At 38.7% G+C, this 13,808-nt stretch overlaps 1 long non-coding RNA gene across 1 annotated transcript; it reads left to right on the top strand.

Moving 5' to 3' along the window:
- The first annotated feature begins 3,569 nt into the window (after positions 1–3,569).
- LOC307029017 lies at positions 3,570–9,229 on the top strand. The gene is made up of 5 exons (XR_013805195.1): positions 3,570–4,676; positions 4,861–5,010; positions 5,148–6,809; positions 7,523–7,570; positions 7,762–9,229. It is a non-coding gene; the product is annotated as an uncharacterized lncRNA (long non-coding RNA).
- Positions 9,230–13,808: the final 4,579 nt, after the last annotated feature.

A 13,808-nucleotide genomic window follows, 5' to 3' on the forward strand; every position in this document is an offset into this window, starting at 1 on the left:
TCCGATAATGCCTCTCCACGTTACCTTTCTTTGGCAGAGCGACGCTTGCTTTACAAATAAGGCAAATAACCTTTGAATGTGACATCACACAAAAAGATTCTCCCTCCCATTCTGTGTGGAAGTGGTATGTCTTTAGCTTTTTGTTCGTTCCCGCACTCATTTTGTTGTTTGTCTCTCCCGGCACTTGACTGATTTTGTATCGCTTTGCATTCTGTGTTAACAGACTGGAAAGCAATAGGTCGCTTTTTCTGTCAATCAAGTCAACTCCTGAATTAAGTGGCAGGGAGGCCAAAGGAGGAGGGATCAAAACCTGTTTTGTCTATTTTAACGGAGCTGGATTTTTTTTAATTTATGAATGACTCGCGATCTACCAGCATTGCCCCCGCGGTCGACCGGTCGACCGCGGTCGACGTACTGGGCACCTCTGATCTAAACTATACCACTTAATAACAGACTTATTGTCCAGATAAAAGACAAGGTATTACAAAGAATAACATGCAAGCACATGAAGTACCTTTAAAGAGAATATAAACATTTTTTTAATATATTTTTTTAAAACAGTATCATTAAATAATGCTGTGTGTGTATAAATGAATGAATACATCTGTGTGTATAAATTAATAAATACATGTGTGAGTACATGTAAGTGTGTGTTTATATATGTTTATTTCACCATCTCCTCATGAGATGACCCACCTATTGCCCATTTCTAAGTCTTTATTTCTAAGTCTTTATTGTTATGATTTTGTATATATAGTACAGCTACTCTACTTTACTCTACCCAATGATATGCATTCAATGTAACCGCCTATAATGTATTACCATGTGCTGTATGCTTAGGCTGAATGTTTGTAATTTCTTGGTTATTTCTTCCGATGTATGTGTGTGAATGTTGTTTGTATGTTGTACTTGTTTGTTATTTGTTTTCTTGGGACCCCCTTGAAAACGAGGTGATTCACCTCAAGGGGTTTATCCTAATAAAGAAATTTGAATATATATATATATGTTTATAAATGAATAAATGTTTGTATATATATATATATATATAAAATAGTATCATTAAATAATGCTGTGTGTGTATAAATGAATGAATACATCTGTGTGTATAAATGAATAAATACATGTGTGAGTGTACATATAAGTGTGTGTTTATATATATATATGTTTATAAATGAATAAAGAAATGTGTGTGTATATATATATATATATATATATATATATATATATATATATATATATATATATATATAAAATAGTATCATTAAATAATGCTGTCAGATAAATGAAGTACACAGTAATAGTCAAGGTTATATTCAATATTCTGCACTTACACCAGCTGAGATGATATGGCTTTGATTACAGGATCGTTTACTTTCAGTCAACAAATCCTTTGGAAAGACCAAAAACAACTATTCAATATCCTGCTTTACTGCGACCGCTATAACTGCCGAAGATGAAGTCTATGACGCTAAAGCTACGTTCTTGCGTAATGCGGAAGTGGGCGTGGTTAAATCTAAACTGGGTTGGAATAACGATAGACGCGGCAGGGGGCGGTTCCTATCTATCCCCTATCCAATAGAATAATGACACTCAGCAGAAATACATACTGTAGGTGGCAGTAATTTAATTTAAGGGATTCCATCTGCTTTTATAAATCCTCGCAGAAGAAGTCATTCGTTCTTTCAAGATGGGAACAAAACGACGCATGTTTATATTTATTGTAATGTCATTTTTCTTAACACACAATTGTCTCGTTGTCAAATTACAACATCGACTGTCCAACCTCGTTATGCGTTAATAAAGTAAATAATAGTTGTATGTGGTAAAAATGTTTGTGGTATTAAATGCTAACTTAGCATGATGCTATAAACACGTTGGCCTATAGTCCCGTTTGCTAGTGATGGCAAAATGAAGCTTTGAATGAAGCGTCGAACCACTTGGACAATTGTGTCGGAAATAGGTTCCTTTCTCGAAGCTTCAGTTACAGCGACCTCTCCTGGCGAAGTGCAAGGCTGCAGTGGGTTTAACGTATCTTTGCCTTGAAAAATATTCGATGCACGCAGCACACACACACTAAGACTGAATATCATGTTCTATTTGCAATTAAAGATTGATAATTGTGTGTATTGGGTTATTGAGAAGAGACTAGAGAGTGCTAGAAATTTTTTTGGGTGGAGAGGGCCTTTTATCAGTCAATAAAGTATTAAAGTTGAAAAGCAATGATTAAAAGTTTAACTCTTCTAGGCTTTGAACCAGCTGCGCGGAGGACAACGCTGCATCCTGGCCGCCGGCTATCCACTGGACTATCTATTCCTTATTGAAGTGTTTTTATATTACTCATTTTCTTTTTGTTCACAACTTCTCCACATTTCGAAGTGTTTCACGAGCCAGAACGACCTATTTTTTAGTGATGGCAGTTTGACACTGAAGCTTCGAACGGAGCTTCAACCCTGGACTTCCTATTCCATAGAAGCAGTGCTTCGAAGCTTGCTTCAAATCACGTGACATGTGACGTCCGAAGCAGCAACTGCTTCAAATCACGTGACATGTGACGTCCGAACCAGCAACTGCTTCATTTCCTGAATGAATCAACTCACTGGATCGCCGTCTAATCAGGTTATTCAATGCACTGCCTCGTCTCAATTCTGACAGGTGACAGGTTGAAACAGTTTCAAATTTTAGCGCTTCAACACTTTATAACCGCTCTAAACAATGCGCAATGTGTGGGTTGTTGTCGTAGTTTGCATTGTTGCTGTTGAGTTGTTGTTGGCATTGCATTTGAATTGGATCATTATAGAGCAAGCCAGGAAGAAAAATAGGTCGTTCTGGCTCGTGAAACACTTCGAAATGTGGAGAAGTTGTGAACAAAAAGACAATGAGTAATATAAAAACACTTCGATGGTCTAAGGACTTGATAGTCCAGTGGCTAGAGCCGGCGGCCAAGATGCGGCGATATCCTCCGCGCAGCTGGTTCAAAGCTCGGAATAGTTAAACTTTTAATCATTGCTTTTCAACTTTAATACTTTAATAACTGATAAAAGGCCCTCTCCGCCCAAAAAAATGTCAAGCACTCTCTAGTCTCTTCTCAATAACCCAATACACACTATTATCAATCTTTAATTGCAAATAGAACATGATATTCAGTCTTAGTGTGTGTGTGTGTGTATTGAATATTTTTCAAGGCAAAGATGCGTTAAAACCACTGCAGCCTTGCACTTCGCCAGGAGAGGTCGCTGTAACTGAAGCTTCGAGAAATGAACCTATTTCCGACACAATTGTCCAAGTGGTTCGACGCTTCATTCAAAGCTTCATTTTGCCATCACTACTATTTTTCTTCCTGGCTTGCTCTATAATGATCCAATTCAAATGCAATGCCAACAACAACAATTCAACAGCAACAACGCAAATTACGACAACAACCCACACATTGCTTAGAGCGGTTATAAAGTGTGGAAGCGCTCAAATTTGAAACTGTTTCAACCTGTCACCTGTCAGAATCGAGACGAGGCAGTGCATTGAATCACCTGACGGACGGCGAACCAGTGAGTTGATTCATTCAGGAAATGAAGCAGTTGCTGGTTCGGACGTCACATGTCACGTGATTTGAAGCAGTTGCTGCTTCGGACGTCACATGTCACGTGATTTGAAGCAAGCTTCGAAGCACTGCTTCTATGGAATAGGAAGTCCAGGGTTGAGGCTCCGTTCGAAGCTTCAGTGTCAAACTGCCATCACTACCGTTTGCAACCGGGCCTACTCTACTGTTGTAATAACGTTAAGTTTAGATAGGTCAATAGATTATCAGGCTCGGTAACAATACTGATTTGTGTTACCAAAGCTGATCATCTAATTGACCTAAGGTTAGCGTATATGCTGTGATGCTAACCAGCACTTAGCATGATGCTAGTGTACTGTTGTATTATCTTGGAAATATAAGTAGGCCCGCCCTACATACTGTAACTTAATCAAATAATATGGTACGGATTCGGATAGACAACATGGCTAGCTTGGTTGGTTGAATTGAGTAATAAGATGTGTGGTACTGATTAAAGTTGTAACTGTAACAGTTTGTAACTACTGGTTGTAATGAACCAGACGAGAGACGGACGCATCCTTTCAGTAAATGTCGGCTGCTAATCAATATGTAAAAATAACAATTCGGATGTGTATTCTATAATTATGTAACGTTAGTTATGGCATCATCAGAAATGTGGTAAAGTAATATGATTAGAGAAGAGTCACTGGTCATCTAACACATGCTTAATAGCTCACCTAACACTATTAAAGACAGGTTAAAGAATGTAACATAATAAAAACTACCTAATATGGATAAGCAAAAAAACGAGTTATATTATACAAATGATGTGACCCCTTGAGCTGCATAAACTAATAAGCAATCCAATTAAAATATAAATATCAAAGCTCATTCAAAAATGTTCCTGTCATTTATGTGATATGAATGGTTACTGTTGAAAGTGCAAATAAAAACAGTTTGAATAGTAAACAATTCCTAATTTTCTTCCAGATTCACCCAACTGTTTACAAGGGGGATACCCTTCTAACACCCCTTTGTGAAGGCCCTAATAAGTACAAGTGCATATTCTGCAGCAAGGTGGGGGACTATGGCCATATTGTGGCACATCTGCAGACCCATAGAAGAACGGCTGTTAAACATGGAGGTATTTCTTGATCTAAATAAATGTTGCAGATCTTCCAAAATGTACAAATAGTTGACGAATTTTAGTTAGTCTAACCAATTAACTATTACTAACTAATATTATTCTAACGTGAATTTGAATACAATTTACATTTTTATATTGCCTTAAGAATGAAGTCATTTGTAAACTGGATTTCTCTTTGTAGGATTCACAATGTACAGGTGCAATGGTGTGTTTTGCAAATCCTCGCATTTCCACTGCTGCTACTGTGGGGAGATCAGAACCCAGCCCACTATTCTGAAACATGTTCAGAAGGGCGCAGGGGTAGCCTGCAGCCTTGGATCGCTTGGCCAGAGTAAGTGATGCACATGAACACACCAGAAGCAGTGGTCATAACCTTATTCCCCCTAAACACAACTAAACAAAACATGGGGAAAATGTATTATACAACTATACTGCTATAATGTAATCTATCCACTGTCTCCCCACCAGCCGCCACTGTCTCCTCCTCAGCCTCCACGGTGGCCTCCTCAGCCTACCCTGTCACCTCTGCAGCCTCCCAAATTGCCACAGCCTCTGTAGCCTCCACTCCACTGCAAGCCATCAGTTGCAGCAAAGTAGTCCAGTCAAGGGCCAAAAGGACAACATGCCCTTTGTGTAAAACTGAATTATATATGAAAAACCTCAAGACCCACATGGATCGACGTCAATCATCATCTGTTCCTGATATTACTTCTAATCACCATCTTCCATCCCAATGCTTAGACCTCAAAAATTGCATTTTTGCTGCTGGAAGAACATTTTCTGGGCTGAGAAACCCCATTCATGTACAGAAGTTCACCTTGGGAAACAGCCACCAAGTTGTTTGTGAGCTTGAAAATTGCAAGCAGGCATCAGAATTGTTAAAATGTTTATTTTTAATGAAGACTTTCCTCTTTGTATGTACTGTATATATTTTCCTTTGTACAATGTATTGGTATGTAGTATACATTTCATGTTTAGTATTTGATGTGTATTGTAATGTTTCAAAAATAATAAATGTTAATTAATTAATCTTACCACCAGACACAACATGAACAAATGAATGATACACATCAGGACAGTAACTTCAACTTCAGTATTTTAGGTGTACAGAAACCTCTACTCATCTTGTTAAATGATATACAGCAATATCTTCCATAAAATGTAGTTTATTGATTTGAATAATAATTACTACCACTGCACAAACAGTAAAAAATGATATGCCTACAATTTATGAGTTAGTGTTAGGGTTGACTCGGTATTCATTATGATCTGTCAATAGGTCAATTAATTTGTCTTTTCTGTGGGTTGTATACTCTTCATTCTTTATGCAAATTAATTATAATTATTATTTTTCAAAGTTCCTTTATGATTCATTCAAAGCATTAAAATAAATGAGAAACAGAGCGTCATATACCTTTAAGAAATACGTGGGGGGCGGGGCTCATAACCCTTTAGGAAACGCCCCCTTTAGGCAATAGAGAGCCGCAGTGACGCGTCGTAAAACCCGGAAGTAAGTTAGCATTTTTAGCACTTCCGGTTCCTTCCTCAAAAAGCAATGCATTTTTTCCATAGGGTTTTGGAAAATAGCTCGAAATAAGGTCTGTGGTTGACACAAATTTAAGAGGTAATTGACGTTTTGTTCTACGACATTAAATACATCAGCAGTGACCCCACTGGGGATTTTTGAAGAGTTTACGTGTCTAAAAAACGATGGTTGTTACCGAATGGCTGAATAGGACTACAGAAATTGTCGAGGCCGTTGTACGTCATTACGCCGAACACGTAAACACTCCCGCTAAGTTTGTTTTCCTCTGTGTTGTGCTTGAAAGCAAGTACCTGCCTATCTTTAGTATCTGTATATCTATATCTGACCATTAGAATCTGTATTTTTGAAATTGTCGTTTTTAACACCGTAGTTTTACAAATTATAGAATAATTAATTACCAGTGTTTTCCAATTTTACTTGGCAGTTCGTTTCGTTGGCTAACGTTATCTAAAGCTAGCGCTACTAGTTAGCTACGTTTGTTGCTTTGCTCCGGGTTGCAGCCACAGGTCTTCGCATGAAACGTGCTTGTTCTATCGTTTCCCGGCCAATGTTTTCCATAGGAGAGTCTGGATTCGTGCCATGAGGTAAGCTGACGTTACATTTTTGTCCATGTCACGGTGAAATGTAAATAATGGGTAGTGACTGTATCGCTGTTATAGAGATGGCGCTGCTGAAAAGACCGCAACATAAGTAAAGATAATGAATACATCCTATTAAAACCTGTGTGGCTTATATGATAAGTCTTATTAGTACAAGCAGCATAACGTTTCACCATGTAACTAAAGATTGTAGTCAGGGAAATCAGTTTGACATATTGAACTAATAACAAATCACCTCTGGCTGGCAGAGAACTCTCTGCTCCATAGCTTCTCTTGGACGTAAAATCACATGTACATTTTACATTTATATTCAATTTAATATTCCATCCCTGACATACTTTTGTATATATAATAACTTATATTTTGTTTTTCTTGTTATGCTGCTGTAACACAAACATTTCCCAAATTGGGATCAATACAGTAATATCTTATCTTAATTCATTAAGAAATATAACTATTATAATTAGTGTAGCAGCTGACACCTATTTTCAATATGGATTAATCTACCATTTATTTCTTTAGTTCAATTTTCATCTATAAAAATGTCAAAATAGTGAAAATGTTCACGAGACTTATCAAAGTGCAAGGTTATATCTTTAGATGTTTTGTTTTAGCCTATGTACTGTATGTCTTAATGCTCTTACAGTATATGTGACGGTGTGACTTACATGAAACTATATTTTATATCTTCCCAACAGATGAGCTGACAGGAAACCTAACACTCTAACAACCACAACATTGCAAAGGCGAGTAAATGTAAATTAAAAACAATTCACAATTTTTGTATTTCTTCTTCCTTGCAATGAGGTGAAGCTGACCTTGCACTTGGTGCCAGTAAGAGTGTTCCTCACGCAGGCTGAATGTTTCTCCTTCCTTACTGACACAGAAGCCCTTGATTTGCAATGCTTCACTAATTGTCATTTCCCTGGCTCCGTAGGGACACTTTACCTCCAGCACAGCGGAAGACCCTACCTGACCATCCGGAGATGCCCCCAACAATCCTGATCGGGAGAGCCACAAATCTGACTCATGGACCTGCATCTGAGTTGCAGTGGTGAATGCCCTGACGCCCTCACATTCATTCATAGTTCCCCACTGTACAGACAAAACACCATCAAGGGCCTGTTGTTGCCCTAGCACCCTGGCAATAAAGGAAGCAGTCACACGCTTTGACCTCAGGACAGCTCCAAAGTTGCTGGCAGTCAACCTTCCTTTCCTGAACAAATGCCAGTTTGGGTTGGTTCGCTGACCAGTGGTAGCCACCTGAATTGCCCTCTGTTGCTCTTCAAACAATGCCATGCTTGCCACAATTGCCTCAGGTCCCTGATGCCCAACAGATTTGATAATTTCAGGAACAGTGAGTGTTTCCAAGCTGTAGTGTTCCTCTTCTGGCTCGGGGGAGAGAAGCCAAGAAATTCCTGAGAACCTGCCCCCGAGTCTGTCCCTCAGCCAGTCACGATCTTCGGAGGTGGGCTCTCTTGTCAGCGGGTTAAATTTGTTATTGGTTTCAACAGTCACATTAAAACAGTTACTAAATCAGCTTACTATCACCTAAAGAACATATCTAGGATTAAAAGACTAATGTCACAGCAGGATTTGGAAAAATGTGTCCATGCTTTTATCTTCAGTAGACTGGACTACTGCAATGGTGTCTTCACAGGTCTCACTAAAAAATCTATTAGAAAGCTGCAGCTGATTCAGAACAACGCTGCTCGAGTCCTCACTAACACTAAGAAAGAGGATCACATCACTCCTGTTCTGAAGTCTTTACACTGGTTCCTCACTGACACTAAGAAAGTGGATCAGATCGCTCCAGTTCTGAAGTCTTTACACTGGCTTCCTGTGTGTCAAAGAATAGATTTCAAAATACTGCTGCTGTTTATAAAGCACCGAATGGTTTAGGACCAAAATGCATTTCTGACCTCCTGCTAAATTATGAACCATCCAGATCTCTCAGGTCTTCAGGGACGGGTCAGCTTTCTGTCCCCAGAGTCAGAACTAAACATGGTAAAGCAGCGTATAGTTATTATGCTCCAAATATCTGGAGCAAACTCCCAGAAACCTGCAGGTCCGCTGCAACTTACTACTTTTAAATCCAGGCTGAAGACTTTTCTTTTTGTCGCTGCTTTTAATTGAACTATTCATATCTTAGACTGCACTGTAACTTTTATCCATGTATTTTTTCTTTTAATGTTTATTTTATTAGCTTTTCTTTTTAATGACTGATTTTAAATGCCATTTTCTTAATGTCTTTCATTTTTTGTAAAGCACTTTGAATTGCCTTGTGTTGAAAAGTGCTATATAAATAAACTTGCCTTGCCTAATAAAGATTTCATGTGACACATACAATCGATTTGTTGATGGGAATTAATGTGAATAAATTAACTCGGTCTTAAAAGGTTAAAGGCACTCTTGCTGTCACTACTCACCGACACTATAAACCTTGTCCCTCATGCTAGCCCTGACAACACCGGTAAGCACACCTTCATCTAGGCTGCACTGTTACGTGTCCTGACTTGTAGTGGTTCTCTCCTCTATCTACACTCTTCTTGTCATCTTTGTAAAACGATATCAGACTGGTAATTGACACAGCCATGACTTCTAGTTAAATTCAGTGTGGCTAAAATGAAAAGCTCTGTTAAAATATGCAAGCACGCGAAATTCAGCTTTATTGTCAAAAATTCTACATGTGTTATACATCCAGAAATATCGAAATATCGTTTCCCACAGTGTGTGACATGTATACATAAAACAAAAAGGGCCTAGATAAACGTGGTATACATTAAACAAAACGGGCCTAGATAACCGGGGTATACAGTTTAAAATGTTAATATATTTAAAGTTTTCAAAGTGCAGTTTCAGTGCAAGTCAGTTGAAAAGATCTTAAGTTGGCGTGACGTTGAAGTCGTGCGACCCTGCTGCTGTACTGGCTTGTAGTTCGTTTATAGCATAACGTTAGCATTTCGCTTTTGGCGACTAGATTTATGATTCAAAAACTATAAAAGTAGGGTTGCTAGTGGAGATTATCCGGCTGAACAAAACGTGATCCCTCTCTTAAATGTGTGTCAACCACAGACCTTATTTCGAGCTATTTTCCAAAATCCTATGGAGAATTTGCATTGGTTTTTCGCGAAGGAACCGGAAGAAGTTTACTTCCGGGTTTTTCGACGCGTCACTGTGGTTCTCTATCTATACGGCGCTGGTATGAAGCTGCAGCGTCGGAGGCGGCAGATATAGACTAGTAGATACAGACAAGTAGATACAGACTTCTAGTTGTTTTTCAACATCGCCCCCTAGCGAATTGGATGCCCGCAAAACTACAACAAGCGAGTATTGAGTCTCATGTATTTTGTATGTAAAAAGATAATCTTTTATATTTGTCTTGTCAAATTTGACATACAACACATAAATATATATATATATATATATATATATATTGTAGTAATAATGATATCACCTTTACATTTAGATGTATATTTTGTTAAAACAAAACAAAACTTAATTTATTTTTTGGGAGAAGGGGTTGCGTTAAATACGTGTAAACTTCTTCCCACGCCTTTTCCGATGTGTAATTAGTTAGATAATTTGTTCATATATAATTTGTAATTCAATAATATTTACTTTATCAATTTGATACTACTTACGTTTCTACAGGATCATTCTACAGTATCATAATTATTTTTGTTTCATTTCATTATTATTATTAATTTGTTTTTATTGTATTAAATCAAATGTGTCTTTGAAGAGGTGCTAGATTACTGAAAAACAACTGTTAATGTGTTTATGCACCAGGCTGCAAAAGATAAACAAGCAGTTTGACCGAGAGGCAATTCAGTGCAGAATACATTTTAATTTATTTGCACACTGAGGATTCTTCACTGGGGTGAGGCAGGGTCCGTTGTTCCCTCAGCCACCAGAAAACCGCTCCAGCTGCAGTACCCCGGGAAGCCCTCTTCTGAGAAGAAACCCTGAAGCCTTCCTCGCCGTCCACTTCCCCGGTAGCCTGTCCCTACGTCCTTATACAGGCTGTCACACTGGAAGCACCTGGAAATTTGGTACGCCTTCCTGTACTCCTGTTTGTGTCCCTCTGAGAACACATTCCAGTTGACGACACCTGAAGTAGAATGTCATAAGACAATTACAATTCAGACAGAAAAGAACAAAACCTTCCTTAATTTAGCTGACCTTACTCTTAGACAATCAACTTCATAATACTAGGATAGAAGCAGGCAGAAGTAAAGACTCTTTATAAACTTACTGTAAAGCAAGTTGAAGTGGGCGTCCTTTTGGAATGACCCCTGGCTCACGATGTAGTTAAACCTCTCGCAGGTAAGGGCTAGCGTGCATATTGCAGGATCACCATCCTCGAGAACGACACGCATAAGGATCCTGCGAATTATGCCTTCAGGCAGCTGTAGAACACGACTTAATACGAATACTCTTTTTATCTTCACCAAACCATTTGTTGTTCACCATCTCCGTTAGAATTTCTTCATCAAGCTCAATAGGGGAGGCATAGGATAAACAGTAGGTTATGGATTTTAAATGTGTACATTGATAGGCTTTAATTCCACTCCTCCATGCCAACTCCATGTTCACCTGGCACTCATTGTTTTCACAAGAGACATGCTGATTTTCTCCCCACATTTTATTCTGAACATGCAGAGGAATACTTGTTCCATGGAAGGCTTTGTGGACAGCATAGACTCCATTTTCAGGATCTATGCATTCACTTTGTAGGTGTGAACTTACGGTTATGTCCTTTCGTTCGGCTGAGTGCTTTATTTCCATGTGCCTTTTCACTTTTTTTTTATTTATGAGAACATGGCATAAGGGACATTTCTTCTTCAGTACTGGCTCTGCACGGACCCTTTGCATCGTTCCCCCTGGGATGATGGGGATTGCTGGATCTGTGATGATGGGGATTGCTGGATCTGTGATGATGGGGATTGCTGGATCTGTGATGATGGGGATTGCTGGATCTGTGATGATGGGGATTGCTTGATCTGTGATGATGCGGGTTATGGCAGAGTGCTTCGCCTTGCACAAAGCCAGGCAGGGCCGGCCCTAGACTTTTGGGGGCCCTAAGCGAGCTTTGGCTTGGGGGCCCCCCTCACTCTAGCGCGTTCCTACTACACACAATACGGAACCAACTTTTGTCTTATGATGTTAGCATAAGCACACATATTGTATAAATAATTATGTAAACACCGTGGACCTAACCTCCTCTAGGGGGGTCCTCACCTCCTCTAAGGGGGTCCTCACCTCCACTAGGGGGGTCCGGGGGCATGCCCCCCCGGGAAGATTTTTTTTTTAAATATTGAAGTTAAAAGCATCAATGTGGTGCACTTTGAGAGCAAAATTAAGAGATCTATGGATACACCTCTCAACACCCATATGAAACAGAACTGTAAGCAGATTTTTCATTATGGATATTTTACAAATCACTCCCATTTTAAACTGTTTTCTTGTTTTGTCATATAGTATTTCATAACTGTTTTTCATTTATTCTCTCTTGTTGTCCATCTCATAATGTCCAGTTTTAGTCTAGTTTCTTTTCTTATGTGAAAATAGAAACTAGCTGTCAATAGAAATATAATTCAGAAGAATTATAATTTTTTGCAAAAATCTGTCACAAAAAGAGGTTACACATTTAAATTCAGGTGTTGTTATGGCAACGTCAGTGGCCAAACAGCCACATTTACTGCTGCAAATACGTTCAAACATGCTGTCGACACGTAAAACAGTGGCAACTATGCCACCATTTCAGCTGACTTTTTCTCAGAAATACTGTCACATAACATCCATATATTTCAGTGCTAGGTTGATGCTTAGCTAAGCTAACTATGAAACACTTTAACTGACAGGACTCAGGATCAACTTTGTACTGTAAGGTAGCTTCTAGCTTCATGTCGAACAGTAAGTAAACATTTCCCAGAGAGCTTTCTTTGAAATAACCAGGTAACGCTAAAAAACATTACATTTAGATTGTATGACTAAGTTTTTATTTAATATATCTGGCTAGCTATAGCTACTTACTAACGGTTTAGCTTATCCACGCGATTCAAAGTAACGTCAACGTAGCTGTAATTTATGCTTTGCTTACATGTCTGCATAACTTGGAAGTGTACTGACATTTATATACCTTGTTTACCTGTGGCTCCGGGGTTGTTGTGTGAGCCACCACTTGAGAATTTTCGTCTTTTTTAAGAAAGAAATGTTCTTATGTCCATCTTCAAAAACTCTGAGTCCGACTGACAGTTTATTTTAAACATTGTCACAGCTCACAGGATAGGTACCTGTCAGCCAATAAGACAGATGTTTATTTCCATTCAACTCTCAGGTTGGTCTGGTGTCTTGCCTCTGTTGCATTCAGTGAACAAGGGAAATTACAATCCTGCCGTCCTCTCCACTTTCATGATGAGGTTCAGGTAAAGCACGGTTAATGTATTATATTATTGACTCAATAATATAATACATGACTTTGAGAGTAGGCAATCTAGGCATATTAACAAAATTAATTAAACATACTTATCACGGCGACGCTGGACTGACATTTATTTTATTTTCATTTTTTCTTTTTTGCTAGGGGGCCCCTTAGTGGCTGCGGGGCCCTAAGCGACCGCTTATGTCGCTTAATGGGTCGGGCCGGCTCTGAAGCCAGGTGTTTTACAATGTTAGCTTTGCGCGCCAGCATTGATTGGCAGTACAAGCAGTGAAAAAAATATCCTGGTCTGCAATTTAATCCACATCTGTAAATGGTATACCCTTAAACATAAGAACATAGAATTGTAGTATTATTATTTTGTGATCGTATTATTTTAAAGTGTAAATTATGAATACCAAACATCTGAATCAAGTAACTGGTCACCACAAACAAATCATAGAAGGACTTATTTTGATTTATTGCTCAAATGGAACTGATCATAACATTCAGGCTGCTTTTAATGCAGACACATTGCAACTCCATTTGCATTTCACAAG

The sequence above is a fragment of the Notothenia rossii genome (genome assembly GCF_949606895.1).
Source record: "Notothenia rossii genome assembly, chromosome: 2".
Classification (NCBI taxonomy): Eukaryota; Metazoa; Chordata; class Actinopteri; order Perciformes; family Nototheniidae; genus Notothenia; species Notothenia rossii.